Source organism: Miniopterus schreibersii (genome assembly GCF_964146895.1).
Source record: "Miniopterus schreibersii genome assembly, chromosome: 4".
Taxonomy (NCBI): Eukaryota; Metazoa; Chordata; class Mammalia; order Chiroptera; family Miniopteridae; genus Miniopterus; species Miniopterus schreibersii.
Genome location: NC_138105.1, coordinates 88372678 through 88390345, shown reverse-complemented (window position 1 = coordinate 88390345; position 17668 = coordinate 88372678).

Sequence of the window (17668 nt, the reverse complement as noted above, 5' to 3'; positions counted from 1 at the left end):
CTTCGGATAGATATTTGCCAAGAAACAGTGAAAGCTGCCTCACACAATTCTCATTACCTGTGTTGTTTGGGGAGCAACAGTTTTATTGAAGGCATCACCACGTGACTTTAGGAGAACTCGAATGAGGTTGGGGACTTTCCTGTTCTTGACAGAGACAGAGTGCAGGGTTATCAACTCTTGTGCGTAAGAGTCATCGACAGCTCTTAGTTAAAATTGCACATTCCCAGCATCCCAACTTCTGAGAGTCTGAATCAACGGAATTCTTGTTATGGTAGCAGATACTCAGAGTATCTTTTACAACTGCCCACATGCTATGTGCTATGGCAAGCAACCTTATATTATGTGGTTTAATCCAACTAATTACCCTATGATGTAGGCACTACTATCTCCCTCTTTATAGATGAAGAAACCGGGGCTGAGACAACTTAGGGACTTTTCCCAAGGTCATGAGTGGTGCTAGGGAGCCTAGCTTCTCAAAGTGTGGTCTGTGGATCAGCAGCTTCAGCATCCCCTGGCGGTTCAATAGAAATGCAGGTTCTCAAGCCACACCTCAAACTTCCCGAATCCAAATATCCTCACCTGACTTACATGCATGATCAAATTTGAGAATCTGACTCAACACTGGCATTCTCTCTCTTCTCCAGTGGCTCTCAAACATGAGTTGCCACAGGAATCACCTGGGATTATTATTAAACAGGTCGTTTGCAGGCCCCACCTCCAAAAGCCCTGACTCAGTGGGTCTGGGCTGAGGCCCAGGCATCTCTTTTTTTAACAGCAGCCCATGTGGTTCTAAGGTAGGTGGTGTAGGAACCACACTCTGAGAAACATGTAGAAAAGGCATCAGCCTCCCTTTCCTTATCTGTTAAGAGTGAAATAGAATCATTTTTTAAATGAGCTTCCAGCTATAAAGATTATCCTATTAAGATTGATTTCAGTATTTATGAAGAGGAGAGAGGGAAGACCCCTCAAAATATTGACACTTGAAGGCAGAAAGACTTTAGAGGTCATGAGGCCAAAGCCTTTTCTTTTACAAGTGAGAAAATTGAGGTTCGAGCGTGACAGATAACCTGCCCATGATCACATGGCTCAACACTGGCAGAGCTTAACCAGAACCCAGGACTCCTGATTCTTTCTGCCAAAACACAGATCACCGAACACATTGCTCAGCAGCCGTAGCAATACAACTGACAATTATAGGCTCTTACCACGGGCCAGTCACAGTTCCAAGTGCTTTTACAAATTCACTCATTTAAATCTCACAACAATCCATGAGGTAGGTACTATTATGCCCATTCTATTGATGAGGAAACTGAGGTATAGAAAAGGTATGTCACCTGCTCACCTAGTAAGTTGTAGAGCCAGGATTCAAACCCAGACAGTCTAGATTCTTTTTCTTTTTTTAAAATTTATCTTTACTGTTGAAGTTATTACAAATATCCCCCTTTACCCCCCCCCCGCATTGATCCCCTCCACCCCACATCTGCACCACCCCACCAGACCTTTACCATTCTATTGTCTGTGTCCAATGGGTTATGCATATATGCATATAAGTTCTTTTATTAATCTCACCCACTCCCCCACCTCCACCTACCCACTGAGATTCATCAGTCTGTTCCATGCTTCTATGTCTCTGGATCTACTTTGTTCCTCAGTCTATTTTGTTTATTAGACTCTACATATGAGATCATGTAAAATTGAATCAGGAAGAATAAGAAAACCTGAATAGGCTAACAACTGCTTAAATTGAAGCAGTAATAAAAAAAACTCCCAGCAAACAAAAGCCCTGGTCTGGATGGCTTCACTGGGGAGCTTTCTAATTCTTTAAGTTGTAGGGTTAGATAGTTTATTAAAAATTTTTCTTGCTTTTTGAGGTAGGCCTGCAGTGCCATGAACTTTTCTCTCAGGATTGCTTTCACTGTGTCTCATAGATTTTGGGTTGTTGTGTGTTCATTTCCATTTGTTTCAGGGAACTTTTTGATTTCTTTCTTGATCTTATTGGTAACCCATTCATTGTTTAATAACATGCTATTTAGGCTCCATGTGTTTGAATGTTTTTGAGTGTTTTTACTGTAGTTGATTCCTAATTTCATGCCATTGTGATCCAAGATGTTTGATATGATTTCAATCTTCTTGAACTTGTAGAGACTTATTTTGTGTCCTAACATGTGGTCTATCTTTGAGAATGATCCATGTGCACTTGAAAGGAATGTATATGCTGCAGCTTTGGGGTGAAATGTTCTGTAAATGTCAATTAAATCCATCTGATCTAGTGTGCCATTTACAGTCACCGTTTCTTTGTTGATTTTTTGTCTGGAAGACCTATCCAGTGAAGTCAGGGGGGTGTTAAAGTCCACGACTTTGACTGTATTACTGTTGATCTCTCCCTTAAAGTCCTAAAGGTTATTACTGATAGGTTCTTATTTATTGCCATTTTAATTCTTTATGCCTCTGTTTCTCTATTTCTTCTTATTCTTACAGCACCCCTTTAACATTTCTTGCAATGCTGATTTGGTGGTGATAAACTCCTTTAGCCTTTTTTTGTCTGGAAAGCTCTCTATTTCACCATCTATTTTGAATGTTAGTTTTGCTGGATGGAGTAGTCTTGGTTTCAGATCCTTGTTTTGCATTACTTTGAATACTTCATGCCATTCCCTTCTGGTCTGTAGAGTTTCTGACGAGAAGTCAGCTGACAACCCTATGGGAGCTCCTTTGTAGGTAACGGATTACTTTTCTCTTGCTGCCTTTAAGATTCTTTGTTTTGAATTTTCGTCATTTTAATGATGATGTGTCTGGAGATGGGCCTCTTTGGGTTCTTCTTGCTTGGGACTCTATGTACCTCCTGAACGTGTGTGAATTTTTCATTCACCAGGTTAGGGAAGTTTTCTGCTACTATTTCTTCAAACAAATTCTCTGTTCCTTGCTTATTTTCTTTCCTTTCTGGTATTCCTATAATGCAAATATTGTTACATTTCATGTTGTCCCATAGCACCCTTAAACTGTCCTGTTTTTTAATTGTTTTTTTCTTTTTGGTTCTCTGATTGAGTTATTTTTTCTGCCCTGTCTTCTAATTTGCTGATCCGATCCTCAGCTTTCTCTAACCTGCTGTTTATTCCTTCCAATGTATTCTTTATTTCTCCTATGTCATTCTTCATTTCTGACTGGTCATTTTTCATAGTTTCCATATCTTTTCTCATGCTGTTGAGCATCCGTACAATCAATATTCTGAACTCTGTATCTGAGAGATTGCTTATCACCATTTCATTTAGCTCTTTTTCTGGAGACTTCTCTTGTTCTTTCATTTGGGGCTTATTTTTTGGTCTCCCCATTTTGGCTGCCTATTTGGGTTTGTTTCTATGTATTAGGTGAATCTACTAGGACTCTCAGTCTTTCTGGGGGGTCTCTGGTGTAGGCAAATGTCAGATGCTCTTTGTGACTGGCCTTGAGTACCCTGTTTGGAGCTATCAACAACCCACAGCTTGTGGTTCCCTCTGCTCAGGCTGGGTGTGTTTGGACAGGACCAAGATGCACACCAAAGTCTGCTTTTCCAAGGCCTGGGTCCAGAAACAGATCAGGCAAAGACTCAAAGCTCCCAGAGGTCTGCCTCTGCCTGCAGGCTGATTAATCTTGGTCTTTTAATGAGCCTCAGGCTGTAGACCACAGCAAGGCATAAGCTCCACAGGTGGGGCAAGAGGTTTAACAGTGGGTGGGGCAATTGCTTCTCCCCCAGGCAAAAGCTGCCTGGCTGGCAAAGGTCTGCCTTAGAAAGATGTCCTCTGTAGTATGGGGGAATGACTCCACACAGGAATCCAGATGGCTGCCCTCAGAACTCAGTCTCCAGATCCCGAAACTCCAGATTCTTCTCACACCACTCTAGTCCACTCTTCCCTCCTTCTGCTGGAGACCAAGATGAGTGGCTGCACACAAAACTTTGTGCATTGGCCCTTTAAGAGGGTGCCTGCATTTCCAGCCATCTATCCCTGGCAGACAGAAATTGTGTTGCTTTTCAAAGACAGATGTTATATGGGCACCTTTCTCAGTTCTGGTGCTCTGGGCTGGGGAACCCAGCTTGGAGTTTAGGCCCCAGAGTTCTCAGTGGCAACCCCCCACAGCTGAGATACACCTCCGGACCTCCAGCTGCTGCTTGTGGGAGCCCAGCCAGCCCTCTCACGCCTCCACACTTCCTACTAGTCTCTATGTGGTCTCCACTTTATGTCCCTGGTTATGAGGGTGCTCTCCAGCTAATCTTCAGCTGATTTTTCAGGATGGTTTTTCTATTATTTTAGTTGTAATTCCAGTTTGGTCTTGGGAGAGTGTTAGTGTAGCTTTCACTCAATCCGCTTCCATTCAATCTTGAAACCTCTCCACAGTCTAGATTCTTAAGGCATTTAGGAAGCAAAGAATGAATGAATGATTGAATGACTGAGCTAATCCATTAATTAAATATCAAATGACTGGGAATTGTTCTGAAATGCCCTGTTTTTTCCTTCTCTTTGTCCCAAACAAATGAGCCCAGAATCAGGTTAGAGTAGAATGCACCACAGCCTTGTGAGCACCATGATTAAGAGCATGGGAACTGGAGTCCCAGGCCCACTTTTCTGCTCACCAGCTGTATAGCTCTAGGAAAGTCACAAAACCTACTTAAACCTTAGTATCCTTATATATAAAAAAGAATAACAGTAATAATAGTAACCATCTCCAAGGGTTGTCATAACTGAAAAGATCATGCAATTAAAATGCATTATTATTTTAAGCCCTGACACATTTTTACAGCCACGTTTGGTTTTTAAATGAGCTTGAAGTTGTTTTAAAGCCCCCTGAGGGCAAGGGACTGTTCCTTGAACTTCCTTATCATCCCCACAGTCCCCAACTGGGTATATTCCTGAGCCAGTTGCTCATCAATAGGGATCAGCCCCAGTCCTTGTTACTATGTTTACATACCAACGGAGGGAAGAAACTCTTCTTCAAGGCATAGTTTCCCTGACCCATTCCTTCCATCTGGTTTCTCCTTTTACAGAGAGAACATAGGAATGTGCAGAGAAGCTTCTACCAATGGCAGAAGATGAACTTTTCTTTAAGGAGAAGTTATCCTGAAAAAGAGCTGCACTGGGCATCGCCAGCACACATTTCCCATACTGGTTGGTGGCTTTGGGCAAATCACTTAGTTTGTCTAGGTCTCTATATCTTTCCCCATAAAATAAACAGGATAGTTGCTGAGGTCTCTCAGGACTCTTGCCAGTATTAGCTTCCTAATTCTTTGAGTCCTTATTTAATGTCTGTCATTAAATAAGACTTCTTAAGACTCACTGTGGGATACTGATGGGGAATGACCAAGGTCTCATCAAGCAGGAGGTGCATAAGAATTACTAAATATAGCATCTGTAGAACCATTAGAGCTTATACATTGAGTGCGTACTATGTGCCACTCACTGTGCTAGTGCACACATACCTGTCACAACTCTAGGAGGTGGGTACTATAGCTCTGATTCTACATATGAGGAAACTGAGGCTCAGAGAGCTTAAGAGACATGTCCAAGGTGACATAAGTGGCATAAGTAGAATTTTAACCCAGTTTTTGGTGACCCAAGATATATTGTTAAGTAAAAAAAAAAAAAGCAAAATGGCCATATGATAAATAGATTTATCTGTGAAAGTGGAGGTGGTGGGTACAACTTAGACATATGAAACATTATTTATCTACCTGTATCTATATCTCTATTGTCTAATCTCTATGCAATAGAAAGATAAATCATAACATTTTTAAGTTGCTACCTATAGGGGAGGAAGGGGATTAGGTGGAGGTTGCAAGGACTTCTTTCAATTAAACTTGTTTTAAAAAGCATTCCCAAAAAATTCTAGGTAAGATGAAGAAAGGAACTTAAACGTGCAACCAGTCCTTGGCATAACCACATGGAGAAGAACAATTCAGAGACTTTAAAGCACAGTTATTTGGCTGCACATCCCTACTAAGATATATCCTAAGGATAAATAGAACTGGCAAATAACCAAACTGTTTTTAGTAATTGTATTGGTGGTGGTAGTGTTGGTATTGTTACTCCAAGACTGTTGGGAGTGTACTGTGGAATAAATCGAATAATTTTGTGGGTGTCATAGAAAACCAGGTTTTTGAACATGGAAGAAAGGAAATAAAGAGGTAAGATAGATGATGGTGAGTAAAAACCCTGTAATCCTGAGTTTGAATGAAAATTATCTGTATGATACATATTTTCTAGTTCTATCCACAGAAAAGGTCTGGAAACAACAATCCAGAACACCAAGCACTCCTGGGGCTTAGACTGTTATCTCTAAACATCATTCCTCACTCATAGAAACCAGGGCCCCTTTGAGAAATGACTGATTTCATGTCTGGGGCAGAAAATGTGCAAAATGAGCCTGGAAAGTTTGTCACACCAGAAAACAAGAAAGCTATCAAAGGTTGTGAGGATTATGTGAAAACAACACAGCAGCAAAGTTGAAGAGGCTTCCATTGGCCAAAAATGAAATACTTTGAGCAACTAATGTGCAAGTCACACCTAACATATTTAAATTCACGATATTTTAAGACATTCATTAACACTCTTAGAGGTTGCTGTGGAACCACCATATTATTTAGAAAACTGGTAAATAAAGGGGAAAAAATTAAACATAAATGATGTTTTTCTATAAGATCTATACCTTGGCATAAGAAAATAGTTGACAAGGAAAAGTTTCTCTGCATAGAGGTATTCCAGGTGGGGGGGGGGGGTGGAATATAGAATTAGTCCATCACCATTTTGCAGTATGAATGAATAGAGCTAAGCAATGATCAATGACTGCTCACGTTGCAGGGAGACAATCAGCACACCTCCTATAGAAGAATAGGGCACCACCAATGAAGAAGCCTTGCCAAAAAAAAAAAGATTGTGAATTTAATCAAAATTCAACATCCAACTCCCAATTTACAGTCAACACAAGGGACAGGGAATCTGTTAAATGTCACCAGAGATGTCCTCAGCAAGATTGAGATGTGGGAAACTCTACAGGAAACCCACTCAGTTTGTTCTATAAAACACTTGCAAGGAAAAAAATTTAAAAGAGAGAGATGGAGGGAGAATAGATTATAAGGGGCCTAAGAGGCATAGTCATCAATTACAATGTTTGGATTTTATTTGGATTCTGACTCAAATAAACAAATAAAACAACAGAAATGTTTTAAATAAAACATTAGAGGAAAGAGCACAAACATCTATTAGTTATTTATCAATCATCATAATGTATCATAACATATCATAATTAAAAATATGATATTTCTAACTTAATATTTTAAGTGTAATAATGGTATTAATGTGATTTTTTTTAAATTAAGGGGCCCGTATCTTTTAGAGAATTATACCAAGATATTCACAGATGAAATTATATGCTTTCTAGGATTTGCTTCAGAAATGATCCGGGGAGAGAGGTTGGAGACATAGACAAGACAAGACTGTCCATGAGCTGATCATTGTTGAAGCTGATGGTGGGATTCATACACTATTCTATGTTGTTTTCTTTTTTAATCCTCACTCGAGGATATTTTTTTCATTTTTTTTTTTCAGGGAGAGTGGAAGGGAGAGTGGAAGGGAGCGGGAGAGGGAGAGGGTGAGGGAGAGGGAGAGGGAGAGGGAGAGGGAGAGGGAGAGGGAGAGGGAGAGGGAGAGGGAGAGGGAGAGGGAGAGGGAGAGGGAGAGGGAGAGGGAGAGGGAGAGGGTGAGGGAGAGGGAGAGGGAGAGGGTGAGGAAGAGGGAGAGAGAAACATCGATGTGAGAGAGACATATCAATTGGTTGCCGCCTGCATGCGCCCCAGCTGAGGTACGTGCCCTTGGCCAGAACCGAAGCCGGGACCCTTTAGTCTTCAGGCTGACACTCTAACCACTGAGCCAAACTGTCTAGAGCAACACTTCTACTTTTAATTAAGTTTGAAATTTTCCATAATAAAAAAGTTAAAAGCAACACTTTCTCAAGCCATTAATGGAGAATCCTAGAAGTACGGCCCTTGTTTCTGTGACTCCTGTGTCCCAGGGAGTTGACAGTGAATCATGCAACACCTTGGAACAGCAAAGGCTTGAATAAAGAACTCAAATCTCCCCTCCCCTCTCCTCTCCTCCCCTCCATTCCGTTTACCACCATTGATCTCTACAGCCATGGTCTCTCTCCTCCAAGGGTAAGAGCGATGCAAGTGCCCAAATTATGTTCCCAGCTGCAGAAATCAGTATTCCTCTTCAGCTGAACTGTAGCTCTGAGGGGTGAAAGCAAGTTGTGTTTGCCTCACCTGTGGCTTCCCTTGAGCGTGCCACAGTTGCCTTCCAGGCCTCAGACCCCTTCTGGTTTGTCCAGACTATCTACATTTTCCACTGGCTCCCAGGGCAGCGGGAGCTGACAGCAGAGTAGCTGGACCCCAGTTCAGAGCCGTTTTCTTCCCAGAGTCTTAACAGAACTCCTGAGTTTTCTCTAACTCTACACCTATCACTTGGTCACAGCACTGCCACCAGTTGCCTGGACTACTGCATAGCATCCTAACCATTCCTCCCCTTTTCTACCTTCTCTGATCCTCTCACATACCACTTACTCTCCAAACCATTTGCCTCTCCAAATTACAGTTAAAGTGATCTTCTTAAGGCCCAAACCTCCTTAGACTAACTCTGCCTGGCTTAAAACTCATTGCACTGAGGCTGAAGACCCAAATTCTCAACACAACTTCAAGGGTCTACAATGGTCTGCCCTCTTCTGGCCTTCTCTCATACCACAACCCACAACCCTTCATTCTCTCTACTCTCTAGCCATGCTGGCTGTCCTGCCACAGGGTCTTTGCACATGCCCATCATTCATTCATTCATTCATTTGTTCATTCAACAAATATTAGTTGAAGATCTACTACATGCTAGGTGTATGTACAATTAAAATAACTTGGCTCTGGTTGGGGCATGTGCAGGAGGCAACCAATCGATGTGCCTCTTTCACATCAATATTCTCTCTCTCTCCACCCCCCTTTCCACTCTCTCTTAAAAGCAATGGATAAAATATCCTCAGTGAGGATTAAAAATAAATAAAATAACTCTATTGAGTTAACTATTCTTTCAGATCTCAGCTTGAGTATTAATTTACCAGGTAAATCTTCTCTGACTTTCTTGGTTGTGACTTTGTTCCCTGTTTTCATGCTTTTATAGCATCAACCACCTCCCTACATAGCTCTTCTACTTATATAAGTGCTTGTGTGGCTAACTGATCTCTTTTCCTGTCACTGCCATAAGCTCATGAAAGCAAAGGTTATATCTGATTTTACTCACCATTAATATCCTCAAGAACCTAGCAACTGTTGCACTCAAGGTGATTCTACATATAAGTCCAACCATCAACTATTTCATAATGCTTCTAGAGTAGCCAGGTCTGAGCATTTCTATACTGAAATATGTATTACTTTATTACAAATTATTTTCCCTTCATTTTTCATTTACTTTACAGTTGGGCATTATATTATCTTTTAGAGTTATGTATCTAAGTGGATATTATGTTTGAGCATTTTGCAATAATAAAGAAGGATTAAAAATAGTTGTTATGAAAGGGTGCCCTGGGTCTGATGGGGTTGAGGGCATGGCTATAATCAGAATTTCAGCTGCATCGAGTTACTCATCGTCTCTGAGCCTCAAATTCCACAACAGTCCACCAGGTATAGCATCAGTACCTACCTCATGCATTTGCTGTGAGGATTAAATAATAGCAATAGGCTTAATGAATGTAGTTATTATGATAATGACTATAATTATAATTATTATTATAACCAATTACATCAAATTTCTCTTCACAGTTTTGTCTAATTGAAACTGAGCCTTAGCTCAGTACACAGGATCTTTGTGACCTGACTTCACACCCACATCACACCACCACAAACCCTGTGGTCCAACTGCATTTTACAATTGCAGTCCCCTGAGTGATTTGTGCAATTCCAAGGCCTGGGCCATGGCATGCTGTTCTCTCTGCCAAGAAGGATCTTTCTGTGCCCCCACCCTTCCCACTCTTCCATCAAGACTCAGTTCAACTATCACCTCTTCTAGAAAACCTTCTCCCACCAACCAATCTGACATCACTGTTTCTTTTTTATACTCTAATATCGTGTGTTTCCTGTGCCTCTGACGGCTATCAGTAATAGTTGATTTATCCATCTCCCACATTAGATCTTGAATTCCTTGAGAACACAGGGGATTTTTTGTGTCTTTGAATTCTAGCACACAAGTTAGGGCTTAATAAATGTTTGTTGATTGACTAAATGAATAAATGAGTGAGTGAGGGAATGAATGAGTGGTACCATTTCCCTAGAAACCTTCTAAAGGGCTAATAAGCAAAAGAGCCAGACCTGAAATGTGAGTCTTTAAACATCCAACCCAGAGTGCCTTCCTGTAGTAACCCAGCTCACCACAGCGGTTTGGCATGGTCAGCAATACAGAACAAATGTTTTTCATTCTGGAAATTTTGCTTCTAATCCCAAGATTCCCAGCTGTCTTGGACAAAGTGTTTACCTTCAAAGCAATGAGGAAGGGTACCAACATAAAATGCGAGAGGACCCAGAACTGTGAGGACTCTCAGGAATCGGACACCCTCTGGGTTTCAATATACTAAACCAGCTGTTCTTAGGTTTCCCCTGAGGGTTTGCCCTGGCGAGGATCCCAGCAGCCCCATCCTGCATTATTCCAGCCAATTCTGTCTTCCCCGGAGCCACCTGATAGCCATAAAGGTGCCCACTTACAATTCTAACTTGACAACCACCATAAATTACCAGGCTCAGCCAGGACTCAGGAAAACAGTGGCATTTTCACTTTTGCAAATCTGTGATTGTCAGGTGAATCGTCAGTAGCAACCAGTCCCTTAGTGAAGGGGTTTACAGTGCAGGCTTGGGGATCATTGGCAGGTAGACTTCAATATTGGCTTTCCCAGGGCCAGATCCTCCTTTTAAATGTTCACGTTCCAGTGTGTCCAACACCTGCTTGATATTCCCATCTTCCTTTCTGGGGAGGCAGAAGGAGCATGGACTGGGAGCGTGAGGACCCAGTTCTAGACCAGGCTCTGCCACTATCCAGATGTGCGGCCATGGGAAAGTCATCCAAACTCTCAGGACTCCAGTTGTCTTATTTGCAAAAGGATTGGATTCAAATTTCTCTCTAAGGTTGTTCCAGTTCTAAGTACTCTACAGTCTTGCTATACAAAGTGTGGTCCACAGACCAGCAGCATCAGCATCACCTGGGAGCTTATTAGAAATGCAGAGTCTCAGGCCCCACCAGACCTCCTCCTGCGTTAGAATCTGCATTTACCAAGACCCCCAGGGGTTTCTGCACACCACAAAGCTTAGGAAATGCTGCTCTCTCTATAAGACCACACGTTTAACTGCTGGACAGAGTCTCCCCTTCCTTCCAGAAAATTACATTCAGATTGGGACAAGAGCAGCCTCTACTTAGGAGATTACTGTCACCCAGAGGAGGAGGAAGGATAGCTTTTTGAGCAGGGTTTGTTCAGCCTGTACCATCTAAGTCAATGCTAAAGCAGATTCTTTCCCTCCCTCCCTCCCCCCCTCCCTTCCCTTCCCTCCCCTTCCCTCTCCTTCTCCCTTCCATCCATACTCCCTTCCTTTTCCACTAAGAAAATTGAGAGAAGAAGAAATGTTCTACCATCTTCCAGGAAAAGAATGATCCTATTCCTGTTTCCCCTGGTCCCCTCAGGGGCAATCCCTGTGAATGTGGCCTGACACCTGCATAGAATGGAGCCCCTGCATCCAGCTGAGGAGGCAGAAGAGAGGTCCTAGAAGTGGGAGAAGGAAAAGCGAGGAAAGAGGAGCTGATAGGGCTCTGCAGGGAGCCAGGCCCCACTGAGTGAGCTTCTAAAAACAAACATCCTGGATCACTTTCCTCTAAGCTTGCGAAAATTTCCCTTCTGGGAAGGAGGCCACAAGGACCCTCTGTGGCCCCAATCCTTAGGCAGCCACAGGGCAGACTCAGAGACCAAAGCTACCCCCTGCTGTGTGCTGCTGGTATGCCCAGCCCCTGGTAGGAGATTAATGTCCATTTGTCTAATGAGAAGTTGAAAATTAACACACGAGTGTTCCCAATCCTCTATCTGTGAAAGAGGATTCTCGCTTTGCCTGCTTAGCTTTTCCCTCTCCACACCCTTTCAGGAGGCTTCTGCCACTGCCAGGTGGGTTTTCTGGCATGTGCACATGGCAGGAAAAGGGAAAGGGGGAAAGAGGCATAACGTTTAGGGATCCTAAAAGAAGACAGATTTTTAGTTGAGTTTCAGGGAGAGATCATGAGGACAGCTAAAGGATGGAAGCACTGTTGATGGGAGAGAAAAAAGATTGATAAAGTTTCCTCATTAACTAGTGGTCTTGAAGTGTGATCCCAAGACCAATGGCATCAGCATCATTTAGGAACTTGCTCGAAATGCAAATTTGCTGGTCCTGTTCAGACCTATTAGATCAGATACTCTGGGGATCAGACCCAGAAATCTCTTAAAAAGTTTTCCAGGGCATTCTTATATATATATTCTTATATATATGTATATATTCTTATATATGTTTTTATTTATTTCAGAGAGAGGAAGGGAGAAGGAGAGAAAGTAACATCAATGATGAGAGAGAGTCATTGATCAGCTGCCTCCTGCTCGCCCCTATGGGGATCAAGCCTGCAACCCGGGCATGTGCCCAGACAAGGAATCAAACCATGGGCCAACGCTCAGTCACTGAGCTACACAAGCTGGGCTAGGGCATTCTTATGCCTGCTAAAGTTCGAGAACTATTGTTATAAGCTGTATTATTTTCAAAGTGAGTAAGAACTGGAGGTTAAAAAAGCAAAACAAAACCAACTTGTTCATTAGAAACTACTGCACCCTCTTTGGCCACACACTCTGGCTCTAAGACTGGAAGATGTAGCACACCGACATGATAGGGCTACACTTTTCTTACTGGTATTCATTGCATGGAACAGTGATCTGAGGCCATGTGTGTTCGTTCTACTCGTATGTAGAATCACACTACAAGACTTCTATCTCGTCCCTGGATGGGCCAGCACTGCTACTTGGAAAATAAGTCAAGGATGTATATAAAGTTGAAGGATTGCTCTTTTATCCTGGGGGTTTTGTGCTTAAGAATGGACATCTGAAAACCTTGTTTTCATTCAGTAACAGATGGCTCATTTAACTTCGGCCCAAAACTACAATCTTACCTAAGACTTTAACCAGAACTAGCGAGAAGCTGGGGGACTGAAGAGAAAGCATATATTCTTGTGATCCAAGTTTTCCAGGATCCCATCAGATATTTCACTGTGTTTGTTCCACTTTGTTCAAAGAGAACCTTGGATTCCAAGCCTGCCTCCAGTATCTCACATGATGTCATAAATCAGGCTGACGTTACCACATGTCATCTGTCCCACACAGAAATGTCTTCTGCTGGTCACCACCCTCACCAGTAAGTTTGGACTCTGTTAAACACACATATGTAATAGGCTATTATACTATAGGGGGACTCCTGTAAACATTTCTTTTTTAAAATAAAAGCAAGACATGCAAATTGTTTCTAACGAATAAAATGTAAATGTTTTTTTTTTTAAAAAAAAAGTAAATTTCTTTCTCTCACTCTTTGACTACCCCAATTCCCAACATTTTTGTGTGTGAATCTTTCCAGAAAATTTTTATGCATACATTAGCAGATGTATTCCTTTTTATTCACATAAATGGGACTATTTGGTGCATACTGTCCTGCACTTTGCTTTTCCCCTTTAAAAGCTTGGAAATAGGCTAGCACATTCTTTGTAATGGCTATATAGTATTCCATCATATGGATCTAATCATAATTGGAATGACCAACCCTACTTATGGCCTTTTCCCATTTTTTTCCTTTACATACAATGTTGCAATAAACATTCTTGTATCTATAATCTGGTATACTTCTGTGAATGTATATATGGGTTAAACTCTTACCCATGGTTCAAAGGGTATAGGCATTTACAATTATGATTAATATTGCCAAGATGCCCCCCAAAATATTACATTTAGTAACATGCCCATTGTCTGTGAATCAAAGTCTGTTTCCTAATTCATTCAACAACACTGAGTATTACCAAAATTTATACATTTTTGCCAATCCGACTGGTGGAAAATGGCATCTCATTACTGTTTAGATTTGCAGGTCTTTAATTAGAAGAAAGCTGAACATCTTTTCTTACATTATTGACTATTTGTATTTGTTTTTCTGTGAGCTGCCTTTCATATCCTTTGTCCATTTCTTGGTTGGTTTGTTCATATTTATCCTTATTGATTTGTGTGAATGCTCTACAAAATAATGAAATTATCTTTTTGTTCATTGTATGTGTTGCAAAAAGTGTATACCATTTTATCATTTGTTTCTTGACTTCACAAAATTTACTTCTATAAAGACATTTAAATTTTTATGTAATTGAAGTTATTAAATTTTGCTTTATGAAGACCAGTGTGATGGGGCAAGAATTGGCAGTGAGATCATCTGCCTCAGATGGTGTTTGCTGGCCTACTTTGTCCTTTCTGAGGCTAGAGACTCGGAGTTGACATGAGGCTGAAACATGGGTGTTTGGAAGTTAGTCTGGGTTATCCACCTGCTGTAAGGTCTGGGAATGGTGCTGGGTCAGCCTATCTCATAGATCTGGAACAACACCCCTTTCATGTCTCACCTTTGGTACAAAAGGCAGCCCATCAGTCCAACCTCCTTTACCCTGACAGAGAATCCTCCTTCTGAGGCCTCATCATCTTTTCTATAATCTGACCATGGTAAGGTCACTACAGGCCACCAGGCAAATTTCATAACTCTGAGTCTCCAAGAGATTGAGCTGCAGTGTTTGTCTATTTTTTCCCAGGGAGCCACTGTGCTCCCAACTATATAGTTGCAAAGAGCTCAGCTATCCACCCCAGGAGAAACCAAGGCCCCTCTGTACTAATGGAGGAGTAAGTAATGAGTACCTGATTCAACCAAAATGTCCTGTTACAAAATTAATGAACCAACCGATCACCCCTTAAGCCTTCTAGAGGATTATTTTACTTAATTGAATCTCTTATTGGTGGCATTTCAAGAAATGTAAAGGGAGGTGAAAAGCAGTCAGACTTTGTGGGAAAGGATGCTTGTGGGCAGGGTAGACGGGAGGTGGGCCATACACGGGCACACCCACCTGGTCCAGGGATCTGCCCCAGAGTCAACTCCCTCTAACTGTCCTCCATGTCCTAACCCATCTCAACTCCAAAACTGCCATTTGAATTTATTTTTTAGCCACGCCCATGGTGGTAGCCATCAGTGGGAAATGCACCAGTTGTCACTGTAGCTGTTTGGAACACATGTCAGAATGGAGAACGTGAGTTGGAAATTCTCTCTACTGTACTGTTTTGGGTGAATCTGGAGGGGGAGCAACAGAGTTACCTAAAGTGAGAAGCTGACGTCATTCATACTCCACTGTAACCGATACCCCAACGAAGGAGTATGAATTTTCCTTCACAGCTCAGTTAGCAGGAACATCACATTACTTCAAGTCAAACTAAATCTAACTCTTAATCCCTTGTTGATGGGAAATTCAATCTGAGTCGTGATTTTTGAGAGTCCTTCCACTTCATAAATTCATACAGGAATCCAGGATCTTATTTGGAGGTTGGGAAATGGGAGAAGAGTCTTGAGTCACCTTGCTACTGAAATGCCGATTTTAGAAACCTGTGGCTCTTTGGATGACCAGCAATGCTGCCATGTTGCTCACACCTCTGGACACTGGGTCTTTTCTGAAAGCCACATTCAGCTGTTCTCTGAGATTCTACAATCTGTTGAGAGGTGGAGGTGGAGCATAGGACCCCGCCAACTGTAGGACCTGCCAAAAATCTCTGACATTTCCCCAGTTGTGGTGGTTTTAAAAACACATCTGTAAATTCTTTAACATTTCTCCCATCAAAAGGTGGAGTCTAAGTGTCCTCTTTTTGAACATGGGCTATCCTTGGTATTATGGGCTGAATTTTGTCTCCCCCAACATCCACCCCCACAAAATTCTTATGTTGAGGTCCCAATCCCCCCAGCACCTCAGAATGTGACTGTATTTGAAGACAGTGCCTTTTAAAAGGTAAATGAGTAAAACTGAGGCCATTGGGATGAGTCCTTATCCAATCTGACTGGTATTCTCATGAGAAGAGAAGATTAGGACACAGACACACACAGAGGGAAGCCCATGTGAAGACACAGGGAGAAGACAGCCATCTACAAGTCAGGAGGAGAGGCCTCAGAAGACACCAACCCGGCTGACACCTTCATCTTGCATTTCTAGCCCCAGAATTGTGGGAAATAAATTTCTGTGTTACTTTGCTATGGCAGCCCTAGCAAATAAATATATGTGGTGACCAATCTGTAATAAGTAGAATGCAGGCAAAGTGATGCTGCATGACTTCCCTGGCTAGGTCAGAAAAGGTGACAGCTTCTGCCAGCTCTCTCTCCCAAGATGCTCACACCTGGAACCCAGCCATAGGTGGCTAGGAGGAAGCCCAGGGCACATGGAAAGGTATAGGTGTTCTGGCCAGCAGCCCCAGTTAAGGCCCCAGCTCACAGCCCACATTAATATCCAGGCATGTGAGTGAACAACCATGAAAGGAGTCCAGCCTCACCTTTCCAGGCATGCTGGGGCGGGGGGGGGGTGGGGTGGGGTGGGGTGGTGCTGTTCCTGCTGAATCTTGGCCAAACTGCCAATTAATAAGCAAAATAAATGTTGTTCTAAGCCACCACGTGTTGGGGATGTTTCTTTAAGCAGCAATAGATAAAAGGAGCACCAGCCTTGAGGATCAACAGCTTCATGGGCCTCTCTCTAGTCTTAAAGAATACTTCCTTTCTCTCCTCCCCATTTCAAAAGATGCCATATAATCTTCCTAAATTTGATTTTAGTTATACAATGTTGGCTTCTCCTTCCAAGGGGTAAGGATGGGAGGAGGAAAGGGTTATGGCAACCCATTTTTCTTATTAATTCACACTAATACAGTAATCCGAGTGCTCTCTGTGTAAGTTTTTTTTTTCTTCAGGTGGAGGGCAAGATCTATGTAAGGAAGCAGGTTACTGCATCTTTATACAATGGTGATCAATATACATGCAGGGTTTCCTATGACCACCTCTGCTCTTACAAAAGGCCAACCTGAGTTTCCACTCAGCACTCTGCCGTATTCCCCACAGCAAACCTAGTTCCCATACATTGGAGAAGAATGCAGGTATTACTGCAAATTGACTTGGGGGATGGAGAGAAGGTTGCATTGCATGCCACAGAGGAAAACTGTTAGTCTGCCATAGACATCACTACACTATTTTTTTAAAAGTATGTTTTCTATCGGTTTCAGAGAGAGGAAGGAAAAGGGAGAGAGAAAAACATCATGATGAGAGAGAGTCATTGATCGGCTGCCTCCTGTATGCCTCCTACTGGGGATCGAGCCCACAACCTGGCATGTGCCCTGACTGAGAATCTAACTGTGATCTGGTTCATGGGTCAACAACCAACCACTGAGCTACTCTGGCTGGGTGACAGTGTCTTTTGAGTCTTCCTGCAATCTAACCCCTTGCCCCAGGTGCCCTGTCACCAGGGCTCTTGTCTCTACCCCTCCAACATGAAATTCCACTTTGCTTCAGTTAGTCTGCTACACC